Consider the following 17,260-nt stretch of genomic DNA (forward strand, 5'->3'; position numbering starts at 1 on the left):
CTGGTTTGTGAAATCTGCCAGTATCTGGACCTCTGAGATGTTCAATGCCTCCTTGAGGGTTGGTGAGGTCATCTGAAGGTTTGGACTGAAGTGTCATCAATATGTGGAGATGAGAGCTCTACCTGTCGTGTCTGGAGGCTGTTTTGGGATGGATGAGAGTGAACAAATTGAGAATCCAGACAAAATGGAGATATTGTGGGTTGGAAAACCAACTACTCTAGAAGGAAGTTTCCTACTGGTCCTAGATGGTGTTGCACTGCCTGTAGGAGACGAACTGTGTAGTCTGGGAGTCCTGGACTCTACTGGGGAAGCTCAGGTGGCTCTGGTGTCCAGAAATGTGTTTTACCATCTTAGGCTAATAGTATGCTAGCTGCAGTACTATCTGGAAAGGACAGATGTGGCCTCAGTTATCCATCCACTAGTGGCATTGAGGCTAGACTACACATGGAGCTGTTTTCAAGGATGGTTTGGAAACTTCAGCTGGTGTAGAATGCAGTCGTTCAAGTGTTGGGGTGGGTGGGCAATGTAGTCAGATTATATAACACCTATGTTGTGCCAGTTGCACTGGTTACCAGTGTAAATTGTGTAAATTGTGTTTCTAAGCCCAATTTAAAGTGCTGGTTTGGAACCAAATTATTTGAAGAACCACCTTCACCCATATAAACCTGCCTGCACTTTACAATTAGCAATAGAGGCCTTTTCAGGGCAGTTATGTGGACAAGTATATGGGAATTAATATTTTCCACATTAGCCCCACACCTCTGGAATGGGTTATCATCAGGGATCTGTCAAGACCCCTCATTTCAAATTTTTAGGATGGCCCTGAAGACTTACTTCTTTTCTCTGGCCTTCCCCGATGATGCTTTACTGTTCTGCTTTGTAGCTGCAACTGTGTTATAGGTTTTAGAGACCAAAGGGCTAATTCACGTACTCACATATGTTTTGACTGGGGCATGTAAATCCTATCAACAACACTTGCTCTCACTGTCCTTGGGTTTTCAATGTCCATTATCATTTTAGTGCCTGCCCTCCCCACACCCTGAAGTCAGTTCTCTGTTACAACCTGTAGTCAACAAGAACTAAGGAGCTCTGGGACTTATACTTCTTGAGAAAACACATCCCATAGAGAGGCACATGTCTGTTCCTCAAATTACATGTTAAGAGTGCCTTGTATAATTCTCTCTTAATCCACCCACCCCAATTTCTGTTTAGACGAGGGCTTGGGGTAGCACTTACCCATTGTTCAGAATTTAGCCTTTTCTGTTCTAATTTTTGATCGAATCCCCAGTATAGTGTAATTTGGCCCTCTGCTACTAAAAAAGAGGCAATACTTCAAAAGACAATCAGTTTCCATCCTCTTTTTTGTGAGGATGTTGTAGCATAATTTGCAAGAAAGCTAACAAGCAATGGTTTTTAGCAATGGTTTATAGCTAGGCCTTTCCCCCCCAAGGAAACTGTGTTGGAATCTGCCCTGTTGCACTGTGGTCTGTTTTGGATTGACAGTAGAAAGACACACATCACCACAAGACATAGGCTCAGTGGCTCACCTGCACAAACTGAGGCATTAGGCCAAACATATTCCATCATGTGTTGTGACCTATAAAATGCATTATAACTAACTAACTAACTAACACACACACACACACACACACACACACACACACACACACACACACACACACACCATTTAGTTTTTCCAGTTCTATGCAGGGAGCGAAACAGGAGGTTCTGTGAGGAACATGGTTGGTGGACTGTGTTTGGCTTGATGGGCTAGAGGATGTTTAGTGTACCTGCTCCATGCTTTTAGATACTACTTTCAAAACTGACTCATCTTAATTCTCAGTTTTGTTAACCGAATGTGTATGCATCCTCCCTTTTGACTAACTAAGGCTAACTTCTGCAAAGAAGAATTAGACTTTTAAAATAGTAATTCTGGAGGTTTAAAACTAACCATGAAAGAAAAGGCACTCTTTTTAAAAGTCCTACTTCCATATTAATTTAGGTTGGAGGTTTAGATACCATGAATGGTCATTTCAGACAACTTTGTAGACTACGTATAGCCAGCATGCTGTTTTAAACCTATTTGGATTTTTACAAAATGAATATGTCATACCCATACCCCCACGATGGCTTTAATATTAGAATACTATGTTCATTGTAATCTGTATTTCTTTTTATATCTGCTTCAGCATGTTTAGCAGGTACAGATCCATACATTATTTTTTATTATATTGACTTATATTGAAATGTTTAGCAAGCAAGAGGAAATCCAATGAACTGCTGGTAATTTTTGGCCACTGTTTATGTTTGAACTTTTCTCCTTCTTCCTGTAGAAACTTCCGAATCCTCTTCCTGTGTCCCTGCAAAGGATTGTACAATGCCGAACAAGAAATGCTACATAGGCAGTACTCCACCTTTCTCCTTCCTGCAGGGATATCCTTTTCCTTGTAGAAATGTTAAGAATGTAATGTTCCTATCAAAATGTTAGTTTATTATTTTGGCTCTGTCTATTTCTGAATCCATCTATAGGTGAAGGTAAATGTCTTTGCAACCACATGTTTTTCCTCTTTTATTCAAAATTTTCTCAATTCAAATTAGCTAAAAACTATTTCAAATTAATTTGCATTCCAGGATCTTATCAAGAGTGTAAGTCCAAGACAAATGAGAGAAGGGTGGGTAAGCAGTTTCTCTTCATTGTTTCAAATGAATGAACAGGAAAAGGGGTTGGGGAGAAGGGTGGGCTTTTTACCTACCTGACACCAGAGCGATATTAATTTAATTCCAATATAGATTTGTCAGTTACAGGGTGAACTTTTCATCTGCCATACTTCTCTTTTCCCTCTGAACCCCATAGCATTTATCTGGGCATGCCCTCACTGCTAGCAATGTATGCAATCACTCTTTAGACAGCGTTTTTAAAGCCCACTTGCACATGGCAAACAGGAGCCTGAATTGTTGATCACAAGACCAAAACGATGGATTGCACACTACCCTTGGAAAGTATTGTGGTGCTGCACCTAGTGCCTATGATTCCTGAGTTGGTTCTGTTACAAGTTTTCCAGGTGCAGAGTGCTACATCCCTGCCTCCCTGCAAAACAAACAAAGGCTTCCTGCACAATACAAAATCCATCAACCAGGAAAATCATTATAAGAAAATCAGAATGTGTGCCCCAGAATCTACTCTCCAATGATTACAATAAATAATTATTCCGACCAGCCAGATTAAAAATCTCCAGGGTATGGTGGATAACTATACTGACAATTTCCTGAAGAAGAAGTACCTACAAGTCCTGAGGGCTATATGATAAATCCAGTATCAGAGGCAGTATGCCTATGTACACCAGTTGTTGGGGAACATGGTCAGGAGGGTGCTGTTGCACTCATGTCCTGCTTGTGGGCTTCCCCTGGGTAGCTGGTTGGCCACTATGTGAACAGAATTCTGGTCTAGATGGACACTTAATCTGATCCCGTATGACTCTTATGTTCTTATGCTCTGTATTTTGGGGGCCTACATGCATCTGAAACATAAATTGTACAAAGAAAAGTGCGCAGAATTTCAGCGACATGTCACATTTGTGACTCCCATCCTGTCCTTCCCTTAAACTCTTCTGCAGTTCAAACAATATTCAACTTTGAAAGATGTTTAAGCTACATGTATTCTGGATTTTCTAATAGCTGCCAATATTACCACTGTTTTTCAGGATAGTGCTTTCTGAGCAGCAAGAAATGTAAGGGCAACAAATATAAGGGAATTCTTACATAATTTTGCCACAGCAGGGCTTCTAATTTGCCTGGAAGCTTGCTCATCTACCATGAGTTACAGGGATCCTAGTTTAGATGCCTTCGTTGCCATCAGTTCATTGGATGACCTATGTGTGTGAAACAGTCAAATGCTACAGATACAGCTTTTGATCACCTCAGGCAGGGGTCCCCAACTCCCGGGCCAAGGACTGCTACCGGTCCATGGCCTGTTAAGAACTGGGCCGCACAGGTGAGCTGCTTTCACCCCCCCACACACACACACACCAGTGTACCTGGGCATGGAGCGCCATCTCGCCTGCCCAGCCGAAACGAAGCCAGGACACTAGAGTGGGGGGGGGGGCTTCCCAAAACCATCCCCTCAACACACACACACACACCTGGTCCATGGAAAAATTGTCTTCCACGAAACTGGTCCCTGGTGCCAAAAAGGTTGGGGACCGCTGACCTCAGGCACAATACTTTTCAGTTGAGGCAGACTGAACATTCAGCTGGACAATCAAATGTTGAAGTATCAGAAAATTTATTTAGACGTAGAATAGTCTTAGGTGTGCACTAAAACAATTTCTCTGGCTTTTTCTGAAATAGTCTGCGTCCTGCCTTGTGTCATAAAGAGGGTTTTTTTCTATAGTCCTGCTGTGATCTATATATGCTCAGCACTTATGATGATCTAGTCAAAATTCCTGCCAGTAGCAATAGGCAAATAGCATAGCTTGTGCTGTAGAGTGTTCACTTATAGCTAAAGAAAGTTTAAGACCAGAAGGCAAACCAATATTTCACTTTCAATTAAGTTTATAAGGGCAAAATAAATTTTAAAAGTTTGACATCATCATTTACATTAATACATGGTTTCTGTAGAATTTCATCTTTCTCTTTTTATCAAATGTTAAAGCTACTGAATTTCCAGTATGAATCAGAGTCAGGACTTGCCAGACTAAACCCGGAGCTTCTTGGTGGTTGGTGTCCCTAGTGGTGATTTACTCAAGGACAATGAATGGGAGGGAACAGGAAGCACTGTCCTCCCAGGCTCCTGCATGGCCCACTTACTAAGGCAGCATTGGGGTTCTCTCTGAATTGGCTATAAAGGCTATGGCTGGGCCTTCGCTTGGGCAATGGGCAGATTAAGCTCTTACATGTATGGTTACAGCACAACTCTAACATGTTTGCTCAGAACTAAGTCCCTTTGTGTTCGGTGGGAATTACTCTGTAGGAAGTGCCTTTAGGATTGCAGCCTAGTCTCTTTCTACATGCCCCATTCACCTGCCTTCCTGCTTTCCCATCCTCTGATCACTCTGCTACCCTCCCAGTCTTCCAGAATCCCTGCCTGCTTACTTGTGGGTTCACTGCATCCCTCTGCTGTCTCCGTCTTGGACAGATTCCTCAGCTTAGTCTCTGGTCTTATGATCAATGTTGCTTTTAGATTGATTACTTACACAGCTCTATGAAGTTCTGCCTTTGTTTTCAACCCAACACCCCATCCTGCCTCTATTTCCAATTCTATTGGGATTTTTATTTTCAGCACACCATGTGCTTGACTGCAGATATTTATTTATTTATTTATTACATTTCTATACCACCCAATAGCCGGAGCTCTCTGGTCGGTTCACAAAAATTAAAAACATTCAAAGTATAAAACAACAGTATAAAACCATAATATAAAATACAATATAAAAGCTCAACCAGATAAAAACAGCAGCAATGCAAAATTACAAATTTAAAACACCAAGTTAAAATTTATTTATAGACTGTTAAAATGCTGGGAGAATAAAAAGGTCTTCACCTAGCGTCTAAAAGCATATAATGTAGGTGCCAAGCGAACCTCCTTAGGGAGCTCATACCACAGCCGGGGTGCCACAGCAGAAAAGGCCCTCCTCCTGGTAGCCACCTGCCTCACTTCCTTTGGCAGGGGCTCGCGGAGAAGGACCCCTGAGGATGACCTTAGGGTCCAGGCAGGTACATATGGGAGGAGATGATATTCCAGTCTGGATATTGTTTCAAATTTATGTTTTTATGATCTTGGCCTCATGTTTCTTTCCTCTCCCCCCCTCCCAACATGGAAATTCTGTTGTGAAGAACCCTGTCACACTGCTTGTTGTGTGCTTTTATGCGAGCATTTAAAGAATTAATCTCCCGAATGAAGTGAATTCACAGCTAGCATATTATGTAACAAACCGAAGAGGACTTATGTTTAGGGAGTCATGTGCAAAGTTGCATCCCTTTCAGCTTGGTGTACAAAGAGGAAAGCTGGGCGGAAGGTGATAAACAAAAGTACAGTAGAGCCTTCCACGCTTTCAATAATCTATTGTATTTGGTCTACCAGCTTCTTGGAAGTCAGACTTCAAATTAAAATGTAAGAGATAAACTGGAATTCTAATCAACTGAAGTTTTATCTTCTACATTCCCATAAAATCCAGTCACTTAAGACTGACTTGATACTCCAGACTAGCAGTTCCAGCAAGTTATACAGGATGATCCATACCAGTGATTCCTTGCAGGAACTCCAACACAAAAACATAGCTGCCCTTCCTTCATGTATCAAGACAGACATCAATTTCTGGATCAGAAGAAGTATTCAGCCAGATTACTTCGGCAATTTTGGCAGTTTTTGTTAATGAACTTGCAAAATTATACTTACATTATTTATTTCTTCATTGTATTTCTATCTCGCCCCATAGCTGAAACTTCCTGGGCTGTTCAAAACAATTAAAAAATGTAAAATACAGGATAATAAAATACAATATAAAATGTATAAGTTTAAAACTACAGTATAAAAAATAGAAGTAATAACTATGAACAAATAATTCTTGTTTAGCTTCCAATTTTTGTAAAATTGGAATATATTTGTTTAAAAAGCAATAGAGGGCTCCACATTTTCCTCATTTAATTTATTTATTTATTTAATTACATTTATATACCGCCCCACAGCCGAAGCTCTCTGGGCGGTTTACAACATTTAAAAATAGTAAACATTAAAAGTATACAATTTAAAACACACACACACACACACACATAAAAAACAGTATAAAAACAGTATCCATTTAAAAACAACAATTGTGACTCCTCAGTTCATCTTTCAGGCTCTCTCATCCCCCTTGTTCTTTCTGCCTCTGTATCTCCCTTTCATCATGATCTACTATTGTCTCTGCTTTGTTTTTCTTCCCCTGAGCAATAAGAAACTCTTAGCCTCTACAAGGTCAGTTTCCTTCAGATTGAGGAGAAATCATGAAAGGTCTACAGGTGCATCTGCAAAAGCTATTAAATTTGTTAACAAGCCAGAGGACAGGGCCCTCCCCAAACAGCAGTTTGAGAAAGATTTGAGCTTATGATAGATCAGCAAACATTCTATTAAGATGGTCCATTAAACAACTTGAAGAATTTGTGATTTGATTAAAGTGGTGGATTGAATATTCGTCAATAATGATATTGCGCTATCAGTTCTATGTTGTATTTTTCTATTTCATGAGATGCCTTGTTTGTAGGAAGCAGAGAACCTACCTAGAACACAGCTACTAGGTTTTTATAGTCTGCTTACCCTAAACCCACTTACCGGAGAATAAGCATATAACTCAATGGGGCTTACATAGTATGCATTTCTAATATAGCCATTATAGTGCTTCTATTTGATCAATCTCACACCACATTAATTCCACCATGGGACTCAAGATACATACAATGGATTCACAATCGGTCTTCCATCCAGGCACTGAGCAGGCCCAAACCTGCTTAGCTTCAACAAAGTGGTTGCATCACATACCCTCAGACCATACTGTAATACAATGGTTGTCACTATTTTCAAGTAGGAGCAACTTTAGCTCCAGGTATCACCACTGAAGCTGTCTGAGAGCCTTTCCCAGGCTGTGGGAGCCTCTTCTCTCCTCTCCCCCAGTCAAGTGTGGTGATGGCTGTACACCCAACTTCTCCTCCCCTTCCTCATCAGTCAGTCACCAATTTATCAGGTGGTCAATTTCCAACAGGCTCCCTTGGTCTTGGAATTCAGATGGATCTTTTCCTTGCACGGGACAAATACTTACATTCATGAGGCCCAGCAGCTAAATTTGAAGCGCACAAGTGATCTTAGAATTTTTCTAGCCATGATCAGGAAGCCTGGACCAGATAAATATGTTATTGTTGACACAGTACATAGATGCATACTAGTAGTTGATTAACATCGTGGGTTTTTTGAAGATGCAAGAAGTACACGTACATGTAATCTAATGCAGAAAAGGAATGTCTTTCTGTTTCCTGTAGACAGCACATGCTTGACTCATTTTTATGAGCCAGTCCAGAGAATACCTGCCTTCTCTAAGAAATGGTTGCATAGCTTACCTCTCTGCCATTATACCTGCACGCATTTTAGCGTAATCCACTTCTGTTCGAGGCCTTAAGGGTCTGTATGGAACAGAGGCCTGACTCTGGTGTAATTGGCTTCTTCTTTTTTTTACATGCTAATGGAGCCTTTCTCAAATATTTGTTCTAGGACACAATCGTTTCTAGCTTCCTCAAGCCAAGCTCAACGACACTTTGTTCCTGGAATAAATGGTACTGCATGTAAAGATATAATTATATAGGCATCTTTGTTTTGCTCACATTGGCCAATGCTAATGTTAGAAAGCACTTATTCTGTGGGTAAGACATGCTGGTGCAGCATCTACTGCCTGGAAAAGCCAGGCAGATGAACATAGGCCAACTTGCAGGGCTTTTTTTCCCTTTTAAAATTGCATACCACAATCACTGATAAAATGTAAAACTGTTTTCAGTCTAGACAGGATGAAGAAATGGAGGCCCAATTTCAATTTCTTCTGGGAGAGCCAGCATCTTTTCTCCTAGAGTGGATTCACAGTTTTTAAAAATAGCAACAACAACAACAATCACATCATACTAATAGGTTTTAATTATTCATGCAGACTGATCCGATGCATGTTTTACTTGGAGGTAAACTGGAATTCATGGGACTTAAATCCAAGTATGCACACAAGGATTGTGGCCAGGCAGGACATGGTTACTATGCATGTTTACTCGGGAGTAAGTTCCGCTATGTTCAGTGGGCACTGGTGCTTATTCTCAGGTCAGTGTACACAAGATTGAAGCCTTAAGTCACGATCCAAAACATACTTACCAGGGAGTCAGTCCCAGTGAACTCGGTGGGACTTGCTTCTGAGTAGACATGCATGGGTTTAGGCCGTTAGTCACTTGGGGTGTGTGGAGAATCCTTTAAAACCTATCAAGAGCACTTTAGATTTAGTAATGTCAACATACGTTGAGTTGACTGTTGTTCTAGACAGAGAGCAGGTACTGTATGGGCAAGTATTGCTGTGTCTTCCCCCATTTTCCTAAGGGACACATTCATTCTGGAGACATTTTCTCTGAAGTCTGCTGCTAAATTACAGTCCTCATGGATCTTGAATCACTGTCAAAAGCAAGTGTACTTATTTCCCTTGTCTCCACCTTGGCCCCCAGTGCCAGAGATGTGCTCAATAGAGATGGTTGCCTGGGAACATGCAGATACGCAAGCTGCTATCATAACAAACTCAGGGTGCTTTCAGGTGAAGCTTTTATGGTGGAATCACCCTGCCTTGTTCATGGAATTTTATTGGATCAGGGATCCAGATGACATAGTTTTCGACTTGTAACCTTCCTGTCTTTTCCAACCACTTATTCCGTCTTTTTTCTTACCACGGAAATTCTGTTAAGGAAGAAAAGATGAAATAGCTGGAAATCAATGAGACTTAAGTTAGTCATGACTAGCTTATCCCATTGATTTCAATGTGTCTACTGTAAGTATGACTAAATCTGGACCTAACCCAGTGTCCCTGTTCGCACGACATGAGGGTGGTTATTAAGCCATGGTGGCTTATAAGCCATGATAGCCTATTAACCACCCTCACACATGCCAGCTCATTTCCCTAATTACTCTCAGTGGGCGCAGATTGTCGGGTCTTGAGATCCTAGCGAGAGTGGGTGGGTGGGGTAGTTGACAAACCATCCAGAACCCACAGTGGGGCAGTTCATACAACACATGGACCCACACTCATTGGTTGACTGTGGGTTGTTGTTGAACAATGGATTAGTGTGTTTTCTGAATGCAGGACATTGTCCACAGGGTGGCTTGTTAACAATCCTGAACAACCCAACAACAAACCATGGGTTCTTTTGGTGACTTGTTTGAGAAAAATAAGCCAGCCTGCTGAAAATGTCCTCGGTTTAGACAACACTCTAACCGACAGTTCAACAAACAACCCACAGTTCAACAACAATCCACACTCAACCACCAAGTATGGGTTAGCATGTTGTGAGAACTCAGTCGCTTTCTTATTTATTTTATTTATTTACAATGAGGGGATCTACACAGCGTACTGAAGGCGCACGCAAGCGCCTTCAGTGCGATCCGAAAGCGCGCGTGTAGATCCTGCCCTGGAAGAGGCGGAGGAGGAGGAGGCTGGGGAATCCGGCCGCGTCCTTGCCGCCGCCGCCGCCGCCCACCTCCCCGCTGGCCTCATCCCAGCCACGGGGGTGGGGGGAGAGACCCCCTCCCGCCGCGGACCAGGCTCCTCCTTCCCTGCCCAGGCCAGCCCCAGCCCCAGCACGTCCTCCAGGCTGATCAGGAGGCCGGTGGGGAGGTGGGTGGCAGCGGCGGCGGCAAGGACGCCTCCTCCTCCGCCTCTTCCTCCTCCTCTTCCAGGGCAGGATCCACACATGCGCTTTCGGGTCGCACTGAAGGCGCTTGCGTGCGCCTTCAGTACGCTGTGTAGATCCCCTCAGTGTTTACATACTGCTCCCCATTCAAAATTTTGGAGCAGTAAATAAGTTAAGATAAAATAAAAACAAAATAAAAACACATTAAAATAGATATTTAAAAGAAGCAAAATGCAAAGTGAACCATGGCTGGTCATCAAGGGAAGGCTTCCTGGAACAACGACATTTTCAGGAGGCACCGAATGGAATACAAAGTTGGAGCCTGTCTGACCTCCAGAGGCAGGGAGTTCCACAGGACGGGGGCCACCACGCTGAAGGCTCTTCCCCTGGTGGATTCCAATTGGAGGATGGATCTAGGTGGAACCACCAGGAGCAGGCCCTCGGATGACCTCAGTGACTGGGCAGGTTGGTAGGAGAGAAGACGCTCTCTCAAGTATCCTGGTCCCAAGTTGTTTAGGGCTTTGTACACTAGTGCAAGAACCTTAAACCTTTCTTGGAGGATTGCTGAGCAGTTTGTTAAAAAAACAACAACACCCACACACTAACAACCACCATTGCCAGGCACATCACGACAAGCTGTGCTTGGCGGCGAGTTTAATTAGAGAAATGAGCTGGCATGTACAAGGAGAATAAGCCACCATGGCTTATTAGCCACCCACATGTCATGCGAACTAGGTCAGAGTCTTTTGAATGGAAGCATCATCATCATCATCATCTGTTACAGTTCTGTACCAAAGCTCTCTGGCTGGTTTACAATTTTTTAAAAAAAAATTAAAATACAGTAAACAAAGTTTAAAACCATTTGCATAAAACACACAAGCAAACAGTATACACAGAGACAACATATATCTCACAACGAGCCACTTATTCGGATTTGCCATAAGGGAGAGTGCTTTGTGAACTGCAAGCTCCCATTGCTGTCTTATTACTCACACAAAAACATAGGAAGCTGCCTTATGCTAGGTTAGACCATTGGTCTATCTAGTCTGGGTTACAGGCAGTATTACTTCTTTGGCCTACATGGAGATACTAGGGATTGAGCGGGGAACCTTCTGCATTCAAACCATATGTGTTATCTCTGAGATATGGCACACCTTAGAGAAAAGAGAAGATGTTGCCTAAAGAAAGTGTATGAAATGCAAATATCTTCCTTTGTGCAAACAAAAGCAGGCCATTTTTATGAATGAGTGGGCATTAACACAAAGGGTTTGTAGCCAAGTGTACTCCAAATATGTATCCTGGACTGCTCTGCGAATTTGACTATGAGCTTCTCTATATGAGCAATTTATTGCACGCTTGTGATTGGTCACTCACAGAAGTTTGCGGGTTCTTTACATGGTGTCATCAGCCTCCAGGACATCTCCTGCACTTTCTTCCCTTTATCCTGCTTTCAAAAAGATCAGAGATAAGTTGAAATAAAAATTAACTTGGCATATCAGCAGTGTGTAATGCCGGTGTAGTGCTATAATACAGTGACTAGATGGTGCTGTTTCATTGAACATATAGAGCATTGCTGACAAAAGAAGTTTTCAATTCCAAATCCTGTGTTTGCCATCTAAAGGAGCCCATCGTTAACCCGGACAGACTCTGGAAGAAGAAAGCTTGGAAAGAGTACAGGATTTTTACTTAATATAAAGAAGCTCTGAATTGCTTTGGCAACAATTTTCTCATATGTATACTTCAGTATTTACCACCTCCACATGCACAAAAAGCATTTCTATCATGCTCTGTTTTCAGTTCACCATTAGCACCCAGACTTTCAATCTATCAGTGGCAAAGTGAATTGCTGCTAGTTCTCTTGCCACCACGACTTCTGCAGCAGCTATTGCTACCGCTGGCCCTTGGCTGCTGTTCCAGTGAACTATATCAACTGCCTTGTCCTGAAAGCTACATTCAGTGCACAGTTTGTGGTGGCATGCAGTGACTCAGAGTATGGTGAAGGCATTGCATAATGGCACCAAGGCAACATATTTTGAAAACCACATCAATTGTGACCAAGAGAGTGAAAGCAGGGCAAAACATACACAGCAAAAGGACAAAAATAAACCACACTACCAAGAAAAGTTTTAAAACAGCCATAGGCTGCAATTCTATACTCACTTACCTAGGAATAAGTTCCATTGAACGTAGTGGGGTTTACTTCTGAGTAGACATGTATAGGATTGCACTGTTAGTTTAATCTCTTTTTTTACCATCATGTACTTTTCTTAAGTATCTTTTATACAGAAAATAAATTGATCAGAAGCAAATTAGAGACGGAGGTTAGCCGAGAAGGGAAGCTGAGGAAGAAAACACAATTTTCCTGATGATAGTAATAGGAAAAGTGAGTTCCAGCAATATTGTGTTGATTTGGTAAGCAGGACACCTCATGGCATCGCCTCTCTTTTGAATAATGTGGCAAGAGCTCCCTCTCCTGTTTCCATCCGCTTCAGCTGCTGGCTGTGCTTGCTGTCATGTTGTGCTACAGCAATTGGTTCCCAAATCTTTTGGACCAAGAAACAACCATCTGCTTCCTGTGGTTGGCATTCAAATTGTCTCCTAACTATGAGCCAAAATAGCAGTCCAACAACAGACGCCTAACTGTACTTGCTCCTTTCTTGGGAATTCATAGCAGGGCAGATCAATACGGCTGCTTGAGATCCTTGGTGGCAGCACAAGAAGGGTGTCAATAAGGCACATTTTATGTCTTCGCAGTAACCAGTGGAGACAGGAGGTGCCAAGTGCTCTTGGCAGATTCCCCTCCTGCTTTCCATGCAAGTACAACTGTTGCTGCAAGTGTGGCAAACACAGCATAGAAAGAGAATCTACCTATATGCCCATCAGCTATATATTATTGTGGTTTGGTGGGAAATAGTTTGGACCCATTCATATGGGAGGTCTAAATGGTGCTGGGGTGGCACCGGGACCCTCGGAAACCCCACGGTTTCCCTCCCTGTGGGTGGCGTTGGGTAATCCCGATGCTGAGGAGGGAGCATGGGGTTTCTGGGCAGCCATCTGAGGACCAGAGCCACCGCCACCCTCTTCCTCATGGAAGGCGACCAATTACAGGTTACATTCCACAGGGCACTGCCCGGCCACACCTCTGCTGTGGCTGCAGAGCAAGGCTTAGGTGCTGTCTTAACATTGTCTTGAGCTTCCTTGCCTTGCTCCAGAGAAAAAAGCCAGGGTAAGTCTCCCAATTTTTTTCTCTGCAGCTTTAGCAGAAAGCCCCGGGGTGGGTGCATGATTGCAGTGGCGTCATATAATCGACGCCATGCCATCACGCACCCATCTCGGGGCTTTCCCAGCATTTAGAAGGCCCCTAGGAGGAAATATTTGCTATACATTGGAATCAGTGGCTCAATTCACAGAGGATATTCTGTATATAGGCAGGATATAAACTGAATAAATCTATATCATTTATAAAGTATTTTAAAATAAAACATCCATGACTATGATTAAAATAGGAAGATAGTACATCTCATCAAAGTGCAGACTGTGACCTGGTGACCTGCATGGCTGCCCATTCTGTCTGGTGTCCAAGTGCTAGCGATTGATGGGCAACAATTCTTATGGTTCCTTAAACCAGAATTGGACAGCGCCACCTCTCAAATAGAGGACACATTCAAATTGAGGACAGTTGTCTGGCAGCCCTTCTAATACCCTATTTACAACCTTCCCCAACCTGGTGCCCTCCAGCTGTGTTGGACTGCCACTGCAGCTGCCATACAAATGGACTAAGGGATAAACAGGGCAGGAGGCAGAGCAACTTTGTTCCATGCTGCTGCTTTCCTTCGAACATGTTTTGTGTGTTCTATATTTTTAAACTGTTTTCATGTTCTTTCTATGAACTGCCTTGAGGGGCCTTTCTGACCTGAAAGGCATCACAAAAATATCAACATTAATTGGTGTACATTAAAATGGAATCTTCAACCATTGTCTCCTAAAGTTTAAAACTGTAGGCAGCACTAGTGACCTCAGTTTTCCCCAACATCTCTGTCTATACAAATACAAACTTTAAAACGGTTTTAGCCTCATATCCCTTTGCTGATTATATTGGCTTTTTAGAAATCACTGTGTTTCATGCTCTGTGGTGTATGGAGAACTCCACCCACTGAAGTTAATGCCTGTACACAGGAAAGCAGAGGGGTAGGAACCCCTCATCTTGAGAGGCATAACTTTCAGCTCATGTCAAGCACTGCTTCTGTAAAGCTGTTCAGAGCTCTGCATGGGTAATAAAAAGGTTTATGTATGTCACTATGACTGTTTGCGTACACACAAAAGGCAACATGTAGCATATGCGTCGGAAATGTGTGGGGCCCCCACCAAAATAGGACAACTTGTCTTTTAATCCAGCAGTGTTTGTAGAGTTTCACAAATGCATTTTGCTTCCCCTCCCCTTCTCTCTCATTCCAACCATATGGAATGTTAAAATCAGTCTTCAGTATTGAAGGAGTTAACAACTAGTGTAGGAGAGGAAAGGGTGGAGAAGGGAAGTGGATTGGAGGGGGCTTCGGGGGTGGGGGGCGGCTAGAGGAACAGTGGCACTATTGCAATCATCAGATCAAATCGCAGGGCGGAGGAGGATTTTCCAGATCCTCTGACCTTAAAGTTGGGGAGTAAAAGGAAGAGGAAGCACATTTGCACAGACCTTCTGTCATAGCTTCCTTAGGGAGGGGTGCCTGTCCAGGCACACTAAACAAGCATGTACGTGAAGTTCCAAATTGAGATGCACAAAAGAACATGTAAACAATGCTGAAAGTACAGAATGAGAAAAGGATAAGGTTGTTCACAATGTGAAATAATTAAGAATAGGAGTAATAATAATAATAATAATAATAATAATAATAATAATAATAATAATATCCGGTTCCCAAAATGCATTCTGAGCAAAATATAAAGCCACTCAAATTAACAACAGAGACTGAGACTTGGATGCTCTGCTCAACAGAGGCACAAATCAAACATGAACAGTATTTATGCAAGTGCAGCAATAATAATTAATAGCAACAATTTGTTAAAGTGATCGCTAGGTATGTGCAAGATTCTCTCTCAGGTAATTATACATTCAATGACACAGTATTTATAATGTAAGTAGTATTTGTAAGTAGTATCTGTGAGATCTTCTTTTAGGGGTCGAAAGGCATCAAGCATCCTTTTAATAGTATGATCAGAGCAATCCTATGGCTCCTCAGACAGTGAGCTTCTCTACATGAATGATTTATTACACACTCATGACTGGCCACTCACGGAAGTTTGTGGGTCCTTTACGTGATGCGTCAGCCTCCAGGAAGTCTCCCATGCCTTCCCCTAGTAATCTTGCTTTTTAAAAGATCAGAGAGAATACACTATTTAAAATTATCGCAAGATACCCTGTGTGTAAAGCTGGCGTAGTGCTACAATTTCACCAATAGATGGCAGTGTTTCATTAAATTTAACAGCATTACCAAGAGGGGAAGTTTTCAATTCAAAATTATGTGGTCGCTATCTAAAAAGCACGTAGTGAATGCAGAAAGACTCTAGAAGATGAAAACCTGGGAAGGGTGCAGGGGTTCCCCGCCTCTTAATGTAGAGACACCCAGTGCCTGAGAAGCCATAAAATAAGGCGATCACTTCCCCCTACAGGCAGGCAGACAGGCAGGCAGGCAGGCAGACAGGCAGGCAGGCAGACAGACACACACACACACACACACACACACACCACAACACACATGAAACCATAGACAGAGCTACTACCCCAGGAGAGGGAATCTAAGCAGCAAACTTCTGCGCCCTGCTGTGGAAAGCTCCGTGGTGTCTCCTCTTTTGACATCATAACAGCAATTTCAGTAGAGGTGTGGGGAGGTGTGACAGTGGGTGGGGAGGGGAGAGGAGAGATGTGATTCCTCTAAATTCAGATGTCTTGGCCTGCAACCTTTACCATAGGGTACCTGGCTATGGGAGTTATAGCCCAAGACATCTGAAGGACTACAAGTTGCCCACCTCTGCCCTAGATCCAAAAGTGTCTGTCGCCTGTCCCACCCACAGCAAAGTAAGTCAGCTAGATGAGCTGAGAGGGCTGTTTATCTGAAAATTATTAAGGTGGACGGGAGGCAAAAATGCCTCCAATGTTTCACTCAGCATGTATGGCTCTTGTTGGCAAGTCTTTGGATGGGTGAAGGGTTCCAGTTCCACCGTCTAAAGGATGGGAATCCTTTAAGATTGCATTCTAAATGTATTACCCAAGTAATGACTCTTTAGATATATAAATTAATGCCATTAATAGTCTTCCAGTAGAACTTTAGGTAATTTGCAGTAGATCGGTGAGGAATTCTGGCCCACCATTGTTTAACAATAGCAGCAACAAAATGAGGCTGTTCATATGTAATGGTAGCAAATAGTGGATGAATTAATTCACAATTTGCCACAGTGTGTGCTGGTGCATTCCACAGCCTTTTGGAATATTCATTTGGGTTGCTACATGATGTCTGAACCCAGGCACTATAGGTTAATCATGGGTTAAACAAAAAACATTTATTCTAACTATTAATTCTAGGTTAACTGTGGGTTGTTTAACCCACAATTAACCTATAGTGCCTAGGTTCGGATGTCATATAGCAAGCCCCAATAAGCCCAAAGACTATTACAAAAGGGGGTTGGATATTCATAATGGCCATGGAACATGCCAGCACAGTATTTAACACAAGTTTTGTTACCTTGTGAACCAGATCATTAAGTGTCTCCCCACTCCCCACCCCCCACCTCACCCCAAAAAAGCTATACTATTGTCTTTTGTTGAGTTTCAATGCTAGCTGAGGCATTGAGGAGGGGGAGGGTAGGAGGCTGGGGA

At 42.6% G+C, this 17,260-nt stretch overlaps 1 protein-coding gene across 2 annotated transcripts in view; it reads right to left on the reverse strand.

Moving 5' to 3' along the window:
* Positions 1–17,260, reverse strand: part of ELK3 (ETS transcription factor ELK3) — a 409,974-nt gene that overhangs the window by 47,427 nt on the left and 345,287 nt on the right. The window contains exon 1 of one of the 2 annotated variants that reach the window (XM_063133779.1): positions 15,682–15,692. The exons of the other annotated variant lie outside the window; for it this stretch is intronic. The gene's annotated coding sequence lies outside the window, so the exon portion shown is untranslated. Of the gene's footprint in view, positions 1–15,681; positions 15,693–17,260 lie in introns of those variants that run through there. 2 annotated transcript variants of the gene reach the window in all.

The sequence above is a fragment of the Elgaria multicarinata genome, chromosome 9, assembly GCF_023053635.1.
Source record: "Elgaria multicarinata webbii isolate HBS135686 ecotype San Diego chromosome 9, rElgMul1.1.pri, whole genome shotgun sequence".
Taxonomy (NCBI): domain Eukaryota; kingdom Metazoa; phylum Chordata; class Lepidosauria; order Squamata; family Anguidae; genus Elgaria; species Elgaria multicarinata.